Consider the following 19,374-nt stretch of genomic DNA (forward strand, 5'->3'; position numbering starts at 1 on the left):
GACTGCACTGCTGAGCTCACCTGATGGAGCCAGGGTGTGACATCCAAAGGGACGTGGTGTTCCTCAGGCTGGAGCTCCTCTTGTGGCACATGTGGCGGGTTTGGTGTCGGGTTTTGGTTACAGCCTTCCCCAGATGTGATTGAGCTGGGACTGCTCACCTGCATCCCATGCCAGAGTAAACTCAGCTTTGTGAAGCTCAGGGTAAACCCCAGCTCTGTAAAGCCCTGGCTCACGTGGCCATGTTGGCCAAGGTGAACTGGGGTGAGATGTGCTGGGAGCTGCTGAGCAGGACAAACACAGGGAGCTCCTCCCCGTGTGCCTTCCCTGCGCCCGTATTTGTGGTACAAAGCCTATTCCGTAGCTGAATGGGCTTAATTTGTTCCTCAGGGAAGCTGCCCATGCCAGGGATGGATTTGTCTCCCAGCTGTCTCCCAGATCTTCCCTGGCTCAAGCGAGAAACGCTGGGAAAGCAGTTGTGGAACTGCTTTTGGTCTGTCCTGTTGGTAACCAGAGCCAGCCCTTTGCTTCTGCCTCACCAATGGCACTGACTAGGGCTTTTTTTTTTTCTTCCCCTCTCTCCACCCTATTTTTTCTATGAGGTTTTAAATTATCTGGGTTATTTTGTGTGTTTGAGAAGACTTCATTTAAAACATCAGTAAAACTTGTATCAAAGGGCTCCACTTCACACTGAGTACACAGAGCTGGGGACTGAATCCTGCAGTTCAAGGGAGCTGCAGGCAGTTTTACACATTTAAATGGATGGTGCCTTGTTTTAAAAAAACCATCTGAAGTTCATGGGGTTCATCTTAATTGATAAGCTGGACATAACGGATGGGTGTAGGGAGACTTCAACAACATACGGGAAGAAAGATTTTTTTTTCCCCCTCTCTCTCTTTTTTTAGTCTACCATCAAAGGTTGGGAACTTAGCACTACATCGTAGTATTATTTTTCTTCTGCTATTAAAATGAATCACACTGTGCCTAATTCTTCTTGGGAAGATGAATGTGTTTGAGGCAGCTTGAAGCCATTCAGTGCCTCACAAGCCTTTGCATCTTTCTATCAATGTTCCAAAATACTCACCTCTGTTTTTTTGGATGTCTGTAGAAACAATATATAAAATGGCTTCAAATACATGGCAGGCTGTTTAGTGGAGATGAAAGGGTATTTGAATAGTCTTTTTAAAATGAATGAAAAGTGAATACTCTCTTCTGTTTCAATTATAAGTGGGACATGGAGCTCGTTAGACACCACCTTAATATGTGACACTCTGAAAAACGTTCACCTACCTTCAGCAGTTCAGAAACATTTTGTTTTTTAGCTTGTCTTGGGGTAAAGATCGTGATTACAGGTCTGGCATGTTCCCTGCTAAATGGAGAGGCAGCGTGGGAAAGTTCTGCTCTTACAGCTTGGAAGTAACATCCAACCAATTTTTTTTTACACTGTACAGAAGATTGAGAGGGAGTAAGAACCTTATTTTGACCCAAGTGGGTTTTAAGTTTAGCTGAAGTTTACCAGGTTTAACAAAAGCTGTGTAAATTCATGCAGAAAAAAGGTGCCCACAGAGCTGCTTGTGGTGTCAAAAGGTCCTGTGTTAGGTCCTTCCAGAGCAGGGACCCAAAATGGACCACTTTGGGTCCTTTGACAGAGGAGAGACCCAAAATATCACTGTTTGGGTCCTTTTCCGGAGAAAGGATGCAAAATATCCCTGTCTGGGTCTTTTTTCAGAGGAGGGATCCAAAATATCCTGGCATGGATCCTTTTCTAGAGGTAGGACCCAAAATGTCCTGATTTGGGTCCTTCCAGAGGAGAAGCATCAGTAACGAGAGCTCTGCTCTGCAGGAACAATCTTGAGCAGGGCTCAAGCACTGCAGTGAGAGATCCCCAACCACTCCACACGCTCAAATCACTCTAATTCTTAACACTTAGCACATTTTTTGTCTTCAAAGCAGCCTGGAAGCGCTCCTGAAGCCCCACAGAGGTAGGTGGCCTCTGCCCGTGGTGGATAATTGCTGGGGTGAGTGGTGGCCAGAGGAGCTTCAAAGCCGTGTGTTGGCTCCGGGTCACCATCCAACAAAAACACCCGCCCCGGTTACTGCCCAATTCAAACGTGTTGATGGACCTTTAACAGTCCTTGGGAGCATTTGGGATGTGGAGCCTGGAGGCTGGGAATCATAAGTAAGCCCTGAGGCTTTTTTGGGAAAAAGAAACACTTTCCCAAGTGTTTCACAGCTGGAATTTGTTGGGGCGTGTGGCGATGAGCCACAATGGTCTTGCTCCATCCCAAATCAAGGCTGGAAGCAGTGGAGTGTGGGGATGGGCTGAGTGGGGAGGGACAGCTGCAGGGCTGGTTCTCCTCTCTGAGTGGGGACAAGAATCCTGGAAGCCTTCATTTGGTTTTCCTCAGCAAAAACCCGGCTGCACTTGGATGCACAAAGCTTCCCAGGCCTTGCTCGTGGGCCTCTCTGCTGGCCTGGGTTGGTCACAGCACATACAGTGAGAAGGTTTCGGTCTTTCTCTACACTGAATGCTTGGCACCCCCTGGCCCAAACGGTGCAAAACATCCAAAAGTTGCCCTCGAGATCATGAACTTGAAATAACACAAAAAAATAAATAAACAAAGTCCCCCTTCCCTTCACAAACAGAGACACTACACGTTACTTTGAAAGGCACCCGTAATGGGAGGATGCTTTGCATTGCTGAAGTACCACAAAAGCTCCCTCCTTTTCCCAGGTGCTGGGATCAGGAGCATGTCCAGTGGCCCCCAGCCTTTCTCAAGTCTCCCTGAGGTTGTTTTCTCCCCCCCTGCCCTGGGAGTTTATTCCCTCTAACTCCATGAGTCAGCCACCAGTCAGCTGGGCTGGAGCATCTGCTGGTTCACACTCTGCCTGCCACACATTGGCATCTGTATGCCCCTCCTCTTTCACCTTCCATTAACCTCATATTCCTCAAACACCTTCATCCAACTACTCCATTCCAGCAGCAACCTCAGATTAATTAAAAAGGAAAAAAAAAGAAAGGAGCACACTGTCTTTAAATGAGGTTCCTATCCCATTGCTTTCAAATGCTTTCTCTTAATCACAGTGCCCAGAAAACACCCACACACTGGAGGCTGGAGAATTATTTAAGGCAAATCATCTTCCTTCCTCTTCTGAAAAAAGATCAGACTAGTTCTGGATGATGAGAGCAGCTCTGGTTCAGATCCTTTCTATTCTTCCCAGCAATGTCCCCAATTCCTGCCCGCAGCCCTGCCCAGCCTCCCCACACAGCCCTGCACATTCACTCCTTTCCCCCTCCCCCTCATTAGCATGTTACTAATCATAATGAAGAGTCCCAGGATGAATTTTTCTAACAAACCATGGCCTGCCATATGTTTTAGCCTCTCTTTTAAATTAAATGAGTGTTGTGGTGCATTTAATCTTCAGGGAGCACTGAACTGGCAGAGTGAGAGAGGAGGCTAATTTTGGACATCAGATCTAGGTGATAGCATAATTTCAGACAATTTTGGCTGACCTCCCTGGGCAATGCCCTTCATCTCTTTCATGAGAAAATCTATTTTTAGGGAAGAAAGCGCATTAAGTCTTGCCTTCCTTAATTCAGCCCTTCACATGATAAGATTTGACAGGTAGATCTTCTTTATTATTATTATTATTTTTTAAAAAGAAAACAGAAAGACCCTCTGGGAATTCTGGCTTTCAACATTTGTCTTGGGCCCTGCAGGAGTCTGGAACATCTCTGAACCCTACAGTTCGTCCTGCTTTGAAACCACTGCCTTGTCATTGCTCATGCACGGCGCCCGCGCTGCCTCCTCATCTGCAGTCACAGCACTCCCGGCTCCCTGCTCCCTCTCCCACTGCCCTGGCAGCTCTCCTCGCCTTCCCCTGCCTCTTGCTTCTGCTGTGTTGGCTCAAAGTGAGCTCTCATTCCCCCCAATCCTTCAAAAGTCAAAGGCTAAATGGGATGCATGGCAGGGGTGGTCCTACCTTGGCTCTTCCCCTTCCCCCACTTACAGAGCTGCACCCTCAGCATTGTCCCAGCATGGGAGCCCAGTTGACCCCTCAAGGGTCCATCCCTAAAAGAGGGACAGCACGGAGTCCACCAAAATCCCTCCATCCCTTCAAAGTACTCGCGAGTGGCTGCAGCAGCCTGGCCGAGCTCGGAACAAAAGCTTTGTGCCTTTTCCAAAGCTCTTGTTTCCTGCAATCCTTACATCCCTAAAGGTTTCTGGTATCTCTACAAACATAGCATCCTTTTCCAAAACATTCTGCAGCAAGTCTCTCCTCTACAGGTACAAAGGTTAAAGGATCACACAGCACCTGAGGGTCTTCACCTCCAGGGACCAACCCACCACCCTCCACCAGCCCCAGCAGGACAGAGGCAAAGGCCGGGTTTGAGGATTGGACACTGCTCCTGGGAATGATGCTGTGAAACCAGCTGGTATCCAAAGATGGTTCAGGAATAATGAGAGGACAGCTGATGAAATGGTCAGTGAAGAGGCCACTCCGGCTGGAACAGCTGTGGAGGGGTTAAACCCTCCCCATGGTGCTGCCATGCAAAAACCAGGCAAAGCTCCGGGGTTTTGCACTGAGATTCAAATGCCCAGATCAAAGCTGAGCTCCAGGAAGGAAGAGCCAATTTAGGTTGGAAACAGAGAAAACTTTCTCAGCTAACTTCTGGGAAGTGAAACAAGCAGGTTTCAGAAAACTCCCATCCAAAGGGAGAGGAGTTTCCGTGGGAGTGGAGGAGGTGGCCCTCGCCCTCTCCCTCGCCCTCTTCCTCTCCTCCCAGACAGGGAATTATTATTGGCCACCGGATCCCACACACCCGTTGCAACCCCCGCCTCACTCTTTGGAAGCTGTCACCGAGCTGTTCTTCCCCAGCTTTGCAGAGGAGGATGAGCTGGAGCAAGTCCTGCCACGTGCCGGTGTCCCCATGGCAGCGGGCGTGGGCGGCATTCGCATCCCGGCATTCCCAACAAAAGCCAAACACCCGGAGCCTGCAGACAGCCCCTGTCCAAACTGGGCAGCCTTCGGGATGGCTGCCGGCCCAACATCCAACATTTGATGGAGTAGCCAAAATACTATTTCCAGCTTTTTTTCTTCCTTGCTGTTTATTCCAAAGCAAACAAACAAATGAGGGGGGGGGAAAAAAAAAAAAGAAATGTTCAAGAGTTTAGCTTTGCTAATTTATGACTCTCTGCTCTGCCCTTTCTCCTTTGGGATTCACTGCCCCGACCCTGGATGTGAGGGAAAGAGGAAGGAGAGCCCTCACCTTGCCAGTGTGAAAGGTTGCCAAAGCAGGGAGAAAGTGTCTACTCACTTATTCTAGGAGCATGTAGTGCTTTTGTGTTTCAAGCCTTTGTAGATTTGCAATGCCTTTAAAACCCCTCAACTGTCCAGTGTGGGGTGTTTAATTACCAGGTAAAACAATTTTTTTAGACTCCATTTAATTATTTGATTGCACAGTAACCAAAGAGTGTAAGAGGGCTGTAGCCAGAAGGCACTTCAAAGCAATGCCTTGATGTTTCTTAGTGGGCATTAATGGTTTCTGAAGGCAGGAGACTGTTTAAAAAAAAATATTAAAACCCTCCTCATGATCCCGCCAGCAATCTCAAAAAAATGCATAAACACTGGAATCCTCTGCCAGGGAAGAAAAAAAAGAGTTCAAAGGGATCTGAGAGTTTTCATGTAAAGTTTAGAGTTTAAGGCGTGACTGTTGGCTACGGAGCCCCACTGTTTGAACTCTTGTTTATTAAAAACAGTTTCCCAGCATTTCACAGGGTTCAGAAAGACAACAGCAAAGTGCAGCCTTTTTCACAGCACAGCCTTTAAAGGCTCCATTGATTTCTACCTATGTGTTTTATCTTCTTTTTTTCTTTTTTTTCTTTTTTTTTTTTGATCAAATGCTGAAGTTTAGCACAATATCCAAGAGCAGGCTGAGCTGGGGCTGTGGTGGAGAGAACCACTCTGGAATAAGAGTTTGCCATGATTTTTTAAAATACTTTTTAACAGTTCACTCCAGACTCTTCAGTGCCCCAGAAGGCTGGATGACAGCACCAGCAGAATTAGGAAATGACAACTTGGCTGGCCCCAGACCCCGACTGCCTTTTCGATATTATCGCCAACCCTCGAGCCTTTATCTGAGCCTCAGCTCTCAATCAATGTCCAGCCAAACAATCGGCCACTGGGAAACCAAAAGTCTTTTTTATTTTTCCCTCAGGATGGGAGATAATCCTTCAGCCTGCCCTGTCTAGGCACACGTCTTATTTTTGATGAGCCCACCACCACACCTAGAGCAGGCTCATTCTTTTCTGTGCTTACACATCTCTTTCTCCTTCAGCCAGCCTCATTTGTCCAAAAGCATTCCCACTTTTTAGAGTCAAGGGTTTTTATCCAGAAGTGAAGCGAGGGGGAATCTGCAGCATGTTGCAGCTTGGTGCTGTTGGCCGTGGCTGGGGAAGAGCTGTGCTTTGAAGGGGCAGCTGGACTGCTCACAGCAAGATGCCACAATTCCTGCAAGGGCAAGGAGAGCAGACACACAGGAGCACTGGGAAAATCCTGTGCTGTCCTGGGAAAAAAGCTTGCAGCTGAGTGTTTTAGCAAGTTCTGAAGCCTAACTGCAGAGATCTGAAGATAACATGGCCCAGAGCCGCCCAAGCTCTGCCTTTAACAACAGAGGGGTCTAGAAGTACTGCCAGAAGATGTTATAAAAGGCACATTAGGAGCAGAATTAAAGTAAACATAAACCAAAACAAACAGAAACATCTGCTGAGCAGGTAGCCTGAGAATAAGCTCCTTATTAAAGCTGTTCTCCAGGCTGAATCCTCAGCTCCGAGTGACAGGGGTGCTGCCAGGTGACATGGGCCGTGCCTCTGACGCAGGAGGGAAAGAGCTAAAACCAGTGTCATGTCAAAGCCCTCACACCAACACATCAGAGGGGAGGGAAAATAGGATGTGGGGCAACAAGCAGGGGGTTGTTTGAGTTTCTGGCTGGGTCCTGCTCTACAAACGTGGCTGGGAGCTAACAAGAGATGCTCCAGAGGGCTGCAAGCTGCAGCAGGATGGGGAAGGATGGAGAGAAGACTTCTAGGACTCCCTCGAGGGAAAAGGGTGTGTGTGATGGAGTAGGACAGGTCGAGGTGACATCAGGCCCTGAGCACTTAAATCACACTCAGGATTTTGCATCAGAGTTGCCACGTTCAAACCTGAGGGCAGGAAAGAGCATCCTGTAGACTGAGGAGATGTTTGCTGTGAAGAATGATGTGAAAATGTGTCACCTGCTTTATGCTTACAGAGATAAACTCAGATTTTAAATGCAGTGGGGAAAGAAACTGAAGAGGAAAAAAAACCCCACAAAAAATTTCTAAGAAAAATAAGGAGCAGAAAATTTCTTCCTGTGCACAGCTGATGGCAAAGTGCTGCTCCAAAGATGCTCCTGCAACCAGCCACAGCCACAGTGCAGAGCTGAAGTTGTCCTGCTGCCATCCCCACTCCCAGCAAAAATCTCCATCCCAACTCCAGGTACTGACAGAAAATATGAGCTTAATTTTGGGCTCTGTTTTCCTTAAATTGGCGCAGTTCCAGTAAAATCAGATTAAAAATACCTCCAGTTCCTGATGTTTGGGGATATTTAAAGTCAGATCAAAGCACTTTTAACCAGTTCTTTTGGTAGCAGGTTTGATGAGAAACACAGGTGCAGGAATACATGAAGCTGGGCTGATTTAAATGCTGCCTTGCAATGCTGCTTCTGATCCCTTAAATATCAGCTGGGGGTGGGCAGAAGGGATGGAGGGATGATGTTTTCATAGAAGAATATCTTTTTTTTTTCTGGATGCAATTTGAGCTGCTTCCCTTTCTGCATGAAAACTTTAACTGGCTTTTATTTTTCTCTTTAATAATTACATGGAGAAAGAGACTCTCAGGCAAGGGAGAGCCACAGAGAGGTGGAGGGTAAAGTGATTTACAGACCATAATCCTTCAAGCACAAGATGTTGGTGTGAGCTCATGCTTGTGAGGGAATCAGCACAAGCTCCATGGCTTGTGCACAGAGACATGAAGGTCTAAATTCTGACACAGAGATCAATTTTGGGTTGTTTTCTGCAGAATTAACTGGTTCTGGTGGGACTATGGGGTGGAACCATGATGTCTGGGTCTTAGTGGGTGAGGATCCAAGCTCAGGGTGGGCTCAGCCCCTGGACTTGCTCCGTGTTGGATGGGGAATGCTCTCCAACCCCCCAGAGCTTCACAGGGGAGCTTTTCAGGGATTTACCCAGAAGCATTTAGCTGGGAATTTTGGGGTTTGGAGATGAGAGAACAAACCAGCTGTACTGGGTGAATATGAAGGGGTTTTAGAAAATTCTCTGCAGAGTTAACCCCAATCCATCAGTGCTGGTGGTGCGGGATGCAGAGTGGAGCTGTCACAGGCTCCTCCCTTGGCACACTGGTACCAGCATTTATCAGGGATTTTGGGATGACACATTTCACCAAGATCAGGGATTTTGGGATGACACGTTTCACCAAGAACACTTGGTGCTCTTGGTCTCCCTCATCCTGCCTCCAAACAATACCAGCTCCTTTCCAAAGACACCCAAATGAAGGCAGGTTAAATTTAACCATTTGACAACACCAATTAAAAGTCGTCACTTTTATAGTTCAGGAAAATCAGTGTTTCCTACAAAGGGTTCAGCCCTTTTTGTTGACAAACGATGTGACCGCAGCAGTTCATTCCCAGTGGGACAGGATGGGAAGTACTATAGGATTTCCTCTGCTGGGAGCTTTCAAGTTTTATTGTGTGCAATTAAAATGCAGATGAATAACACAGTAAAATAATAAAATGCTCCTCATAAAAGTGCCCCAATGAAACAAAACTGTCAAAACACAAGAAAAAAAAAACAACCACCAACAAAAGAGCAAATATTGCTTCCTCTCAAAATATCATGGAAGTTTAAACAAACTCTGTTATCAGGAGACCCCAAAGCCAGAGGTTCAGTTCCAGCTTCCTGCCTGCTCATCCATAGCTCCTCAAGAAGGTCCTGTGCCCCACAGCCCCCAAAAGTTGGGCTGCCATGCAAATCCCTGCCCCAAATCACTCCTGAGTCATCTCAACCTCATCACTGCTCCAGCCACCCACTGCTGTCACCTGGGGTTGGAGGGACACACAGACACAGCCTGCCCCACGTCAACACCCTGCTGGGGCTGATTGCTTTTGCTAACATGCCCTAAGGTTTGTATTTGTGAACTTTTAGCATTTTTCATGTGGTTTTACTGCAAAGGGGACAATGGGAACCCTGCCAGCACTGCCTGGCTGGAGAATTGCTGCATTTGTGTACTACATATTGTTTTAACAAAGATACTCTCAAGTTATTAAATAAGAGGCATAAAATAAGGCAGGCTTAGGCTGTCAATTCAAGCACTGGGAAGACAGAAGATGACAGTTTTGTGATTCCCACTTAAACTGAACATGCACAGAGAAGAGAACAAAGCCAGGACACTGCTGTGATCCAGCCTGGGCTGGTGTGACCACAGAGTGGGTGCAATGCCTGGCACAGAGTGGGGACATGGTGGGGACACCATCACCAACCAGTCCCTGGTCCCCAGCCTGGCAAATCCTCTCCTGCAGATCTACTCATCATTCCTCCAAACCCCACCTGGACTTCTACATGAACAGCAAAAGCACAGGAAAATCCTAATAATAATAAAAAGGGAGCAGTATTTCTTTTGGGACAACTGACGGGGCTGAACAGAAAACAAGGCCAATAACAGGGATGAAAAATAAACAAGACGCAGAGCCCAGACAGCCAGAAGGAAATCAGACACTAAAACTGGGGGACAGCAGCTCTCTGCAGGGCTCTCCTGGAGGCTTTGAGCCTCACAGCTGGGCACTCTCTGAGGACAAAGCAAGGGGCTGTTTGGATAACACACCTGCACAAGGCAACTCAGGCACCTGATCCGGCAGTGAAGAAAAGCCCTACGCTGACACTGCTGGGAGGTACAATTTTCCTCCAGCCTAGATCTGTGCACTCTCAGAAGAGGCTGGGGTATATTTTGGGTGGGCTTCTAAGAGGAGATGGTCGGCACTATCAGACCTCATCTTGCACTGGCTTCGTCCTGGGGCTTGGATCTCCCCTAGTGCAGCAGGTCCCAGCTCTGCACATAATTAACCATTAATTAACCAGTGGTGTGGGGCACAGGCAGGGTCCCAGCCTTGCACTGATGCCTGGGACCGCTGATTGTTCCCCTGTCTTGTACAGCACAAGAGGAGCTGGAAACCTGAACTCTGAGCAGTAACTTGGGGTCAAGTCATGGCTGAGTCGAGAGCACTGAGGCACCCCGTAAAGTTGACCCCTTTGGCTGACACAGCCAGTTTGCAGCCTTGTTTCTCCCCTGTCACATCAGCCCCTGTCCCCTGCAGTTCCCAAAGGCCAGACACAGCTCTCCAGATTTACAGCCCTGGAGTTTGTTCAGTGTGCAGCATCTCAGAGCAGCTCCCGTCTGCCTCAGTGGCTCCTGCACTTACAGTTGTGATTTCTCTGCTCTTTCATGCGGTCACTGAACTCCTGTTATCTCCCTGAATTAATATTAATGGCTTCCTTTAAGCTTCTCCTTCAGCTCTCCCTTATTCCAACAACATTTTGATGATTTTGATTCCCCCAGACTTCTTTCTTCCCCTGTCCTTGTGCTGCTTGTCTGCTCTGATCCCCAGCCTTGCCCTGAGATGGCATCGGCGGCACTTGACCTGTGCAGGGGACGTGGGCTCAGGGGGTTTGGGTGATGCCCTCAGGGCTGAAGGAGGGATGAGGGGTTGGGAGTGGTGCTGGGGCAGCTTTGGGGATGTCAGGGCACTGATTGAAGATGCCGAGGAGATCTGAAGCATCTTGGCCAAGTCACACCTGCCCAGGAGCTGCTGCCCCAGCAGCAGGTGATCAAAGTCGCTCCCTTTGTCCCTCCAAATTACAGCAAAAATACTTAAATCTACAGGGAAATCCTGTTAAGTAGGTTGTTCTGCCCCATAATAAAGTCTGTAGAGGTCTTTCCAAATACCAGGGGGTCTCTCTTGCTGCTGGCACTTCTCAGCAGCCCCTGAGGTGTGTGGAGACAGATGCTGTGGTGGGGCCTGAGCTGCTCCTGAATTCAGCCCTTCTCATCTCCACCAAAATAACCTCACCCTGTGGACCACTAACACAACATCTCTCAGAGAGCAGCCAGTACCCAAATCCCTGTTTAGGGATATCCATGGGGTCCCTCACCGCTGGAACGGGAGCTCATACTGGACACTGCTGAGCTCTCATCTGACCAAGCCGGGCTCTGCATTTTCTCCAGGATGGCACAGAAACAGATTTTTTTTTAAATAATTTTTTTTAAACCATTGAGCAATACCCAAGCATGTGCAAATCAGGACTTTTGCAAACGGCTGCTTCCTGCCAGTGTTCTGGGACAGGAACAGAGGATGCCGATGGGTTTGGTCCCAATTTACAGGCTTAGCAATGTAACCCCTGCAGTCTGCTCAGCCTCTCACCCTGCCTCTGGCCAGGCCTCTCTGCAGATGCTGCAGCACAAAACCACCCAAACAGGGGGCACAGGAACAGGCTCTGGGAGGTTTTTGTCCTTGTGCAGCCCAGGAGGGACGAGGCAATGTCGGTCCCAGTGACTGCATTAGTCTAAATCCATCCTTTCACTGCTCTAAAGCGTTTGCTTTAGGCAGAGCCTTCTCTGGGGTCCAGGATCCCTTTCTTGCATTTTATGAGTTTTTTTCCTAATTATGGAATCTCTTTCAATCTAGCCCTCCTTTGATCACAGCTGGCCCCAGAGAGAACTTGTCTTGTCTGGATCGACTGAGAAAAGAAAGAGATGAGAGGCAGAAGTGACCTGCCCGGGATGACTAAGAAAATATGCAGCAAAGCAAAGATGTGAACACCAGCTTCACACAGCCACAGCTTTAGAGAAACCTCAGGACAAACCTTCCTCTGTGTGATCAATCAGCACATCCTTCCAGGTAAACCACGTTTCAAACGGGACTTAGGGCTGAGCCATCAGTTAGCGCTTCCTGCGGCTCTTTTGCTCCCAGATGGGATGAGAATGGACCATTCCTCAGGATCCAAAGGGAATTTCTGAGCCAGGACATGCTACTGGTGCAGCAGAAAACCATCCCAGTTCACCAGCGCAGAGCACACCCTGCTCTGATTCAGCTGACAGATCACAAAGGGCTTCCTGTAAAACGCAGCTAAACGAGATTTCTTCAGAAAAAGGCTATTTTCAGTGCCACTGATTATTTGCCCTCTGTTGTCTTCCATAAAGGATACTGTGAAGTTAATGATCCAGCCGTGGAATTTTAAATAGCTGCTTCATTACTAACAACATGTGCTCTGGATCAGCTCGAGCCTGTATTTACATATTTCCCATGATAAGTCAACATATGGTTCTTGTTTGTAACATGGAGTTGCTCTCTTCATATTATTACCTTTTTTTTCTCTTTTGCTTCTTTTCACAATTACAGGGGGAAAAAGCTTTTTCTTTTAATTACTGTTAGCCAAGGCACTGTGCAAATAAGAAGCCATTAGGGTAACTGGGAGCCTGCTAATGGCTCCGTTTTGGTTCACACCCGATCCCGAGTGGGTTTGTCACGAAGGGGCTCAGGGCTGTGTTCACGGCACTGTTGGATGCAGGAGGTCACTCCTTCCCCCATCGTGCCATGGGATGGGATTTCACAACCCTTCCCTGGCAGTGGCACTCTTTGGGAAGCTTGCATTAATGATTTGAATTTATTCCCTTTTGAATTCACGGTTTTAAGTATGTGGAAAATTTGTACAATTTTTGTTGGGTTGGTTGGAGTTTTTTTTCCTCTGCCCCCTCTGTTTTCTTGCCCACATCAAAGCATTGGCTAATGGCTGGATATAAACGTCCTAACTGCTCTCATGGCACGGCTGGAATCACAGGAATTGGCATTTCCACCTCATGTGCTGTTTTCCCTGGTGCTCTGCTCCCCTAATGCCCCTCTAATCATTCAAGTCTTGAGGCTTCACCTATTTCCTTTGGGAGATTATTCCACATGGGAACTGGGGTCTAACGCTGAAGAATTTTTCCTTCTACCCAGTCACAAAGATTATTTCCTTTATTTAATCCTATTATTCCCACTTGAACCAGGCTAAATAATTCCCATCCTCCAGGGGTATTTACACCCCTCTCACACTTGCAGACAGACACCGTATCCCACCCTTAGTCATCATTTTGCCAAGCTAAACATATGTAACTCTTTTAATCCTTCCTCATAAATCAGCCCAGCCCTTTCATCATTTTTATTGCTCCTCTCTGAATCCCATCCAATTTGTTGACATTGTTCTGCTCTTTAGATGCTCAGGGGATGGATATTCCAGGTGAAATTTCCCTGGTCACACGTTATGAGGTTAATTAACACAACCTCCGTCGCTGATTACCTGCACACAGATCACGGGATTGAGGCTTGATGCTGCAGCCTTTACTGAGGGGAAAAGGGACCCACGGATATCCCTCGGATTAATGAACATGGGATTCTGGGGTTGAGTCCTTGTAAACCTCAGTTATGACCTGCTTGAGGAGGTCTGGTGCTCCTGTCATCCCACGGAACCCTCAGAGGGTGATCCTGCACACGGGGCTGCATTAGGGGAGGGATTTGGCTCAGCAACATTTGATGCTCTAGAAAGGCCAGGCAAGGATTTGAACTCCACTTTGAAAACCTACCTAAACCTCACTTCCAGCAGGAGCAGGTCTGGGACAAATCCCCTCTGGCCTGAGGCTCTTGGGGAGGTCTTGTTCTGTCCTTGGCCCTTACAGCCAGCACACCCCAAGGTGATCTCAGCTACTGCTCCTTTGTGATGCTGCCATGTGAAACCAGGGAATAGGGGAAAATATCTCCTGGCACCAAAAGTTAATTCACTGACCACAGCTTTGCCTTCAGCTCAGACAGAGCCATGGCCTGGGGAGCCCCACCCACTACCACACTATCAGGAGTGAGACCCCATGCCACTCATGATCATTTCACCTCTGATGGGGGCCTGCACCCCGCACTCTCATGCCACAAACTCCCAGAGTCCTGCAGCACAAAGGGAATTCTCTTTGGATCTCAATGATCTCACCATTCATAGACCCACAGAAAAATTTAGGCTGGAAAAGACTTCCAAGATCGTCGAGTCCAACCTTGGACCAAATACCACCATGGCCACTAAACCGTATCACAAAGTGCCAGGTCTACGTGATTTTTGAACACTTCCAGGGATGGTGACTCCACTGTTTCCCTCGGGAGCCAATGCTTAACCACTCTTCCAGTGAAGGAATTTTTCCTCATATCCAACCTGAACCTCACCTGGTCCAACCTGGCTTAGCGCTAGACTATTTGCAGACAAACAGTCCATGATAATAAATACATCAGTGAGATCAAAAGATCCTTAAACAGCCTTGATAAAAAAATAAAATATGAGAGCAGTGCAATTTGGTTCTGTTCTTCACCACTTCTCTCCTCTTTGGGAAGGTAACTTTTACATTTCAAAGATCCACGTCCCATTGTACGGAGGGAGCCAGGCTGAGCGCTTTGTGCTTCCTTGGTTTTGTCCAGTGGTTGTCCCACTAACCAGCCTCCCGCCAAGGGAAAGGGATTTCTCCCTTCTCCTGCTGACAGCAGCTTTGCTTTGAAAGTGAGAGTTGTCTGCTTCTTAATTAGTGCTGTCATGAGCTGGTCACTCCGGGCTGGGAGTGGAGCAGAGGAGCTCAGCTATTCACTGCCTGTGCATCCTGGGGAAGCGATTCCAGCCCAGCCTCAGCTGCAGCTGCCGGGAGCTCCTGGGGATTCTCCTAATGGCCCCATTCAAACCATGAAACACATCTCAGAAGCCTTGCAAATAAACGCAGGGCACTTTATGGGAAGTGCAGAGATTGATTTGTTATAAAAGAGTTTCCTTTCAGACCCCAGGTATCCCGAGGTGCTGCACACAATAATGCGCGGGGCCGGCGCGGATCCTGCTCTTCTCGGAAGCCCAGAGACTGCTCAGCCACACACACAGAAGTCATTCAGCTCTGCAGACCTCACAGCACCCATTTACTGAGGCACACGTGCAGTTATTACTCTCCCCAGTGTTTGTGTTTATTACAAAAGCACCTAAGGAGAGTTCTGGGCCTGGAGTTGCGCTGTGGGATGTGCCCCAAACCTGCACAAATGATGGGAAGTTAAAACGACTCCAGCCCTGAGCTCCCTCACCCTCCTGTCTCACCCATGGAGTCCAATAAAAGCCATTCCATCAGCCTGCACACTTTTCACAACCAGGCAAGTGCTCCATAAAATTCCTACCTTTTTTTGTTTTTACTTAAGCAAAATTTGATCTTGAAAACATTAGCAGCAAATCAAGATGGAGACTTTTTGACCCGACTCTGTTGCAGTCAGCATCTCTCCATCTCCCTCAGTGCAGATTCCCAGCTGATTGCTGGGCTCAGAAGCATGCATATTTTCCTTTGTGTGTTGATTTGAATCCACACAAAATACAGGATAACTTTCCTTTGAAGAAAGTGGGAAAGCAGTATGGCAAGGAGCCTAGATAGGTATTGAGTTACTTTCTGTAATTCATATTTTCTCTAATGAGAGGCTTTTGAGAAAGATATTCCCCTGGTTGCTCTGCAAGTCGGACAGGTACAACAACAAGTACAGCAGACAGGGCTGTGGAATCCAGAGGTGGCTTTGAACCCGCTCCCAGGATACAGAGCACTCCTGAACATTGAAGGTATTTAGATCCCAATCTGCATCTGTGCATTGTGGTTGACCATTTACCCCACTCCCCCACCATATTACACATATATATCTCTTTATTTTTTCAGCAATGACCCAGATGAAAATACAAGATCGGAACAGCTTTCAACCTCGAGGCAATTTGTTGGCATCTCAGTTTTTTGACTTATGTTTGTAAAAAGGAGAGGACTTCCATAAACGTGCCTAGCATATGACTTCCAGTATTTTCCTGAAAATATCACTCTGTTTTGCAGATTAGCCCAGCTCAGAACAGTTAGAAAATAAAATAAAGCACAGGGGTACAGTAGGAACACATGTAGCTTGTGCGGTTCCCGTGCCAGAGCACTTTATCAAGTCCTACTTTTTCCTGCACAGTAACTTCCTCAGGCTTGAGACTAGAGATGAGACAGGATCCCAAACAAACACAGGGCTCCCTGACATTACCGTGATACCTTCATGGGAAAATCAGAATTTCAATGAATTTATCAAGAGGTTTCCAGGGCAGGAGGGAAAGTCATAAAGAACCATAATTCAGGCCAGAGCAGCTCCCACAGTGCAGTCCAATAACTTACAGATCTCAGATGACAACAATCCTTTTAATCTTTTAATGGCATTTCAAATTTACTACTCTGTGGAGAGATTTCAGGTCCTTTGGGTGAGTTCTGCCCCTGTAGCTCCACCTGCCCGTGCTACCCACAGCTGTGGGTTCCTGCTCCTTGCCAGAATACACTTGCAAATGTCCCAACCTCAAAATTTCTATGAATTAAAACAATTAGTTCCCATGAATTCATCATGGATACAACTTTGAAGTGCTCCTTTTGTGAGCATCGGGGTCATTCAGAGTCACCTGCTGCAGAGACTGAGGAAAGGAGTCAGGATGGGGACAGCCAAGGAGTCAAGGTGTAATTTCTACACCTGATAATCAGCTTAGGAGAAAGTGTCCCTCAGGATTTCCTGGCATCACTTGTGCTGTTGGGATGTATTACAAGAGTGGACAATGGCATCTCCAAAGCCTTTTATCTCTACAAGTACATTTTCTGTAGGCGTTAAAAAGACACGACCTTCCATTAATTTCCTCTCTCAATGGCAGAAGCACCCACGAAGCTCCAAGCTCAGTTTGGCCCTTGAGCTAAAACTCGGTGGCTCTCACGACCTGGAAAGCCTGGGCTGTGCTAACAGGGAGAAAAAAAATTTCTTGGAAGAGGAACTTTTCCTTCTTTTGAAGTCAGAATGGATTTGCAAGGGTCTTAAGTGATGAGGGGACAGTTTTAAGTAGAGGGGATATGTGTATAATTTTAACCATGTAAATAGTCCTTTGCAGCCTGGGAATCTTCAGACTTTTCAAAGCTTTAAGAAGTTGGCACTGCATACTTGTTAAAATCAGTTTAACCACTTGCCAAGAGGTTTAAAGAAAGACGACACCTATTTTGCATGAATAGTAATATTACTCTGATGAATTTAGTTATACTAATGGGAGAGCTTAAAGAATATGCTCCTGCCCCTGATGGAATTTTTAAGGCAAATAATAAGGTTCTGGAGGGTGTAACCTAAAACAGACATTTCATAAAAGATTCATCCTTGAACAAAAATGTCATGAAAGCATGAAATGAAAACTAGACGACAATCAGAATTCCTCTTGAAGTGCTTTGTAGTAATTATTTTTAAAAATCCTCACAAAAGGCTCTATTCAATTGCAGAATAGCAAGTGAGGTCTGGATGGTTCAAGGCCAAATAATTTCTGCAATGGAAAAAACAGGCTTCAGTTCTTCAGTGCTGATGGAAGGTATTTTAAATGGGCACGAGCTCCAATTATTGCTTTCTTTTCCCCAGCATCTGTGGGACATGAATTGCCCACAGATAAACCCCCTGCTCTGCAAAGTGGTGACCAACATCATTTGCAGCTCTAATGCCCCTGATTCCATAGCCACACTGAGCATCACAGTCTCCAGATAAGTGTCAGGGGCTTGTGGCAGCACATTTGGAGCTGGAGACCCCTCTTTGCCAGTCCCCAGCTGGTCCAGTCGTGCTGGTGGATGGAGCCTGCTCCTGGCTGACTTAGAGTAGACCAGGTTGGGGCTGCTGGACCCTTTCCCTTCTCCTGCCTCCTTTGTGACCTTCCGGCACCTCACAGACCCCACAACCAGCTCTTGGCTCTTCCAGCAGATTGCTGGGGAGTGAGAGGTGGCTGTGGAGCCACGGGACGTGCTGCTCTTCCAGCCCTTGTCCTCATCCTTGCTGCAGGGAGGATGAAAGCAGCATCTCCCCAGCTCTGGAGAAGGATGTCTTGGAGAGGAAGAGGGGACCAGCATGGATACTTAAAAACTGTGCAGGGATGACTGGACACCATGAAGGAATTGAACAGCCATGACCAGATGAGCCTCTAGTGACAGCACCACTGATGGGATCTGATATCACCTTAAATGACCACCGTGGTGGGAAGAATACCCCCAGCCCGGGCTGACAGCTCTGCTCTAGACAAAGATGTTTTCCTGTGATGGACTTGCATTTTTAAGTCATTCAAATTATAAACATGGTCTGGAAAGTGTCAGCAACTGGAGAATGAGACAGAATTTGCCCCATATCAAAGGAATACTGCTGATCCATACCCCCATGAGGCACGTGCATACCACATTCCTAAGGCAGGACTTAGTGGTGGCCCAAGTGAAGGCAGGTGGGAGCAATGTGTGTACAAGTTGACTCTTCAGTAGCTCCAAAAGCCAAACTTCCAGCTGACCCTACTGCTCTCTCCTTTGAAACAGGCCCGTTCCTGCCTGTTTGGGGTTTTTTGTAGTGGTGCCCAAGCGGCACAAATGGGTGAGAATCAGCCTGGAAGCTGCTGGCAGCTTGGCAAGTGCTCACCGGTGCCTCGACATGCAGGGTCCTGCTCCATGGGGAGCGACAGCCCAGGGCAGAGCGAGCCAGGCTTGGCTGCTGACACCTCCACCCCTCCCTCCCTGTCACCCGGGGCTATTTCACACTGTCTGAGCTCACCACGCTTTCATCTCTTTATTCTCCCTTCTCCTGTCTCGTGCAGGAAAAAGCATTTCCCCAGCTGCCAAAACCCAGCCTTGCTCTGCGGCAGTGCTGGGTGAGCCCTCTGCACTGTGGGGACTGAGCACAGACTGGGTACAGCCGTGACTGCCCAGCTCCTCAGCAGGGAAAAGCCCATACACATCCATGGCACGGCCAGTTCCCATCCCAGGGCATGTGGGATGTGCCGGACACCAGCAAGTGGCCATTCCTCTCCATTTGGGGGGGTCACAGGGTGGATCTCTGGGGACAAGAGGAGCAGGCAGAGCAAGACCAAGGGTTGATATTGCTCACTGCATGTACAGCTGTTGATGTTTCCAGTGCAGGCACTTCACTCCAAGCCTATGCCGTGCCTGCTTTGCCCTGAGGAGCCAGATTTGCGCCCCAGCATCCCTGAAATGTGGGTGACAGGAGCGTCATTCTTCACCCAGACAATAGTGACTTCTTCACAGCTCGATAGCAGCCTGGTAAAACTCTGAGTTTTCAAGTGTGTTTGAGTTGGGGCTTAGCTAAACAAAACTGGTTTTCTCAGCCAGGCTGAGGGATTTGCACAGGCCGTACACCTCCTTGTCCACAACTCCGACTTGCTCCCAAAATCCTTC

Source organism: Coloeus monedula (genome assembly GCF_965178545.1).
Source record: "Coloeus monedula genome assembly, chromosome: 19".
NCBI classification, from domain to species: Eukaryota; Metazoa; Chordata; class Aves; order Passeriformes; family Corvidae; genus Coloeus; species Coloeus monedula.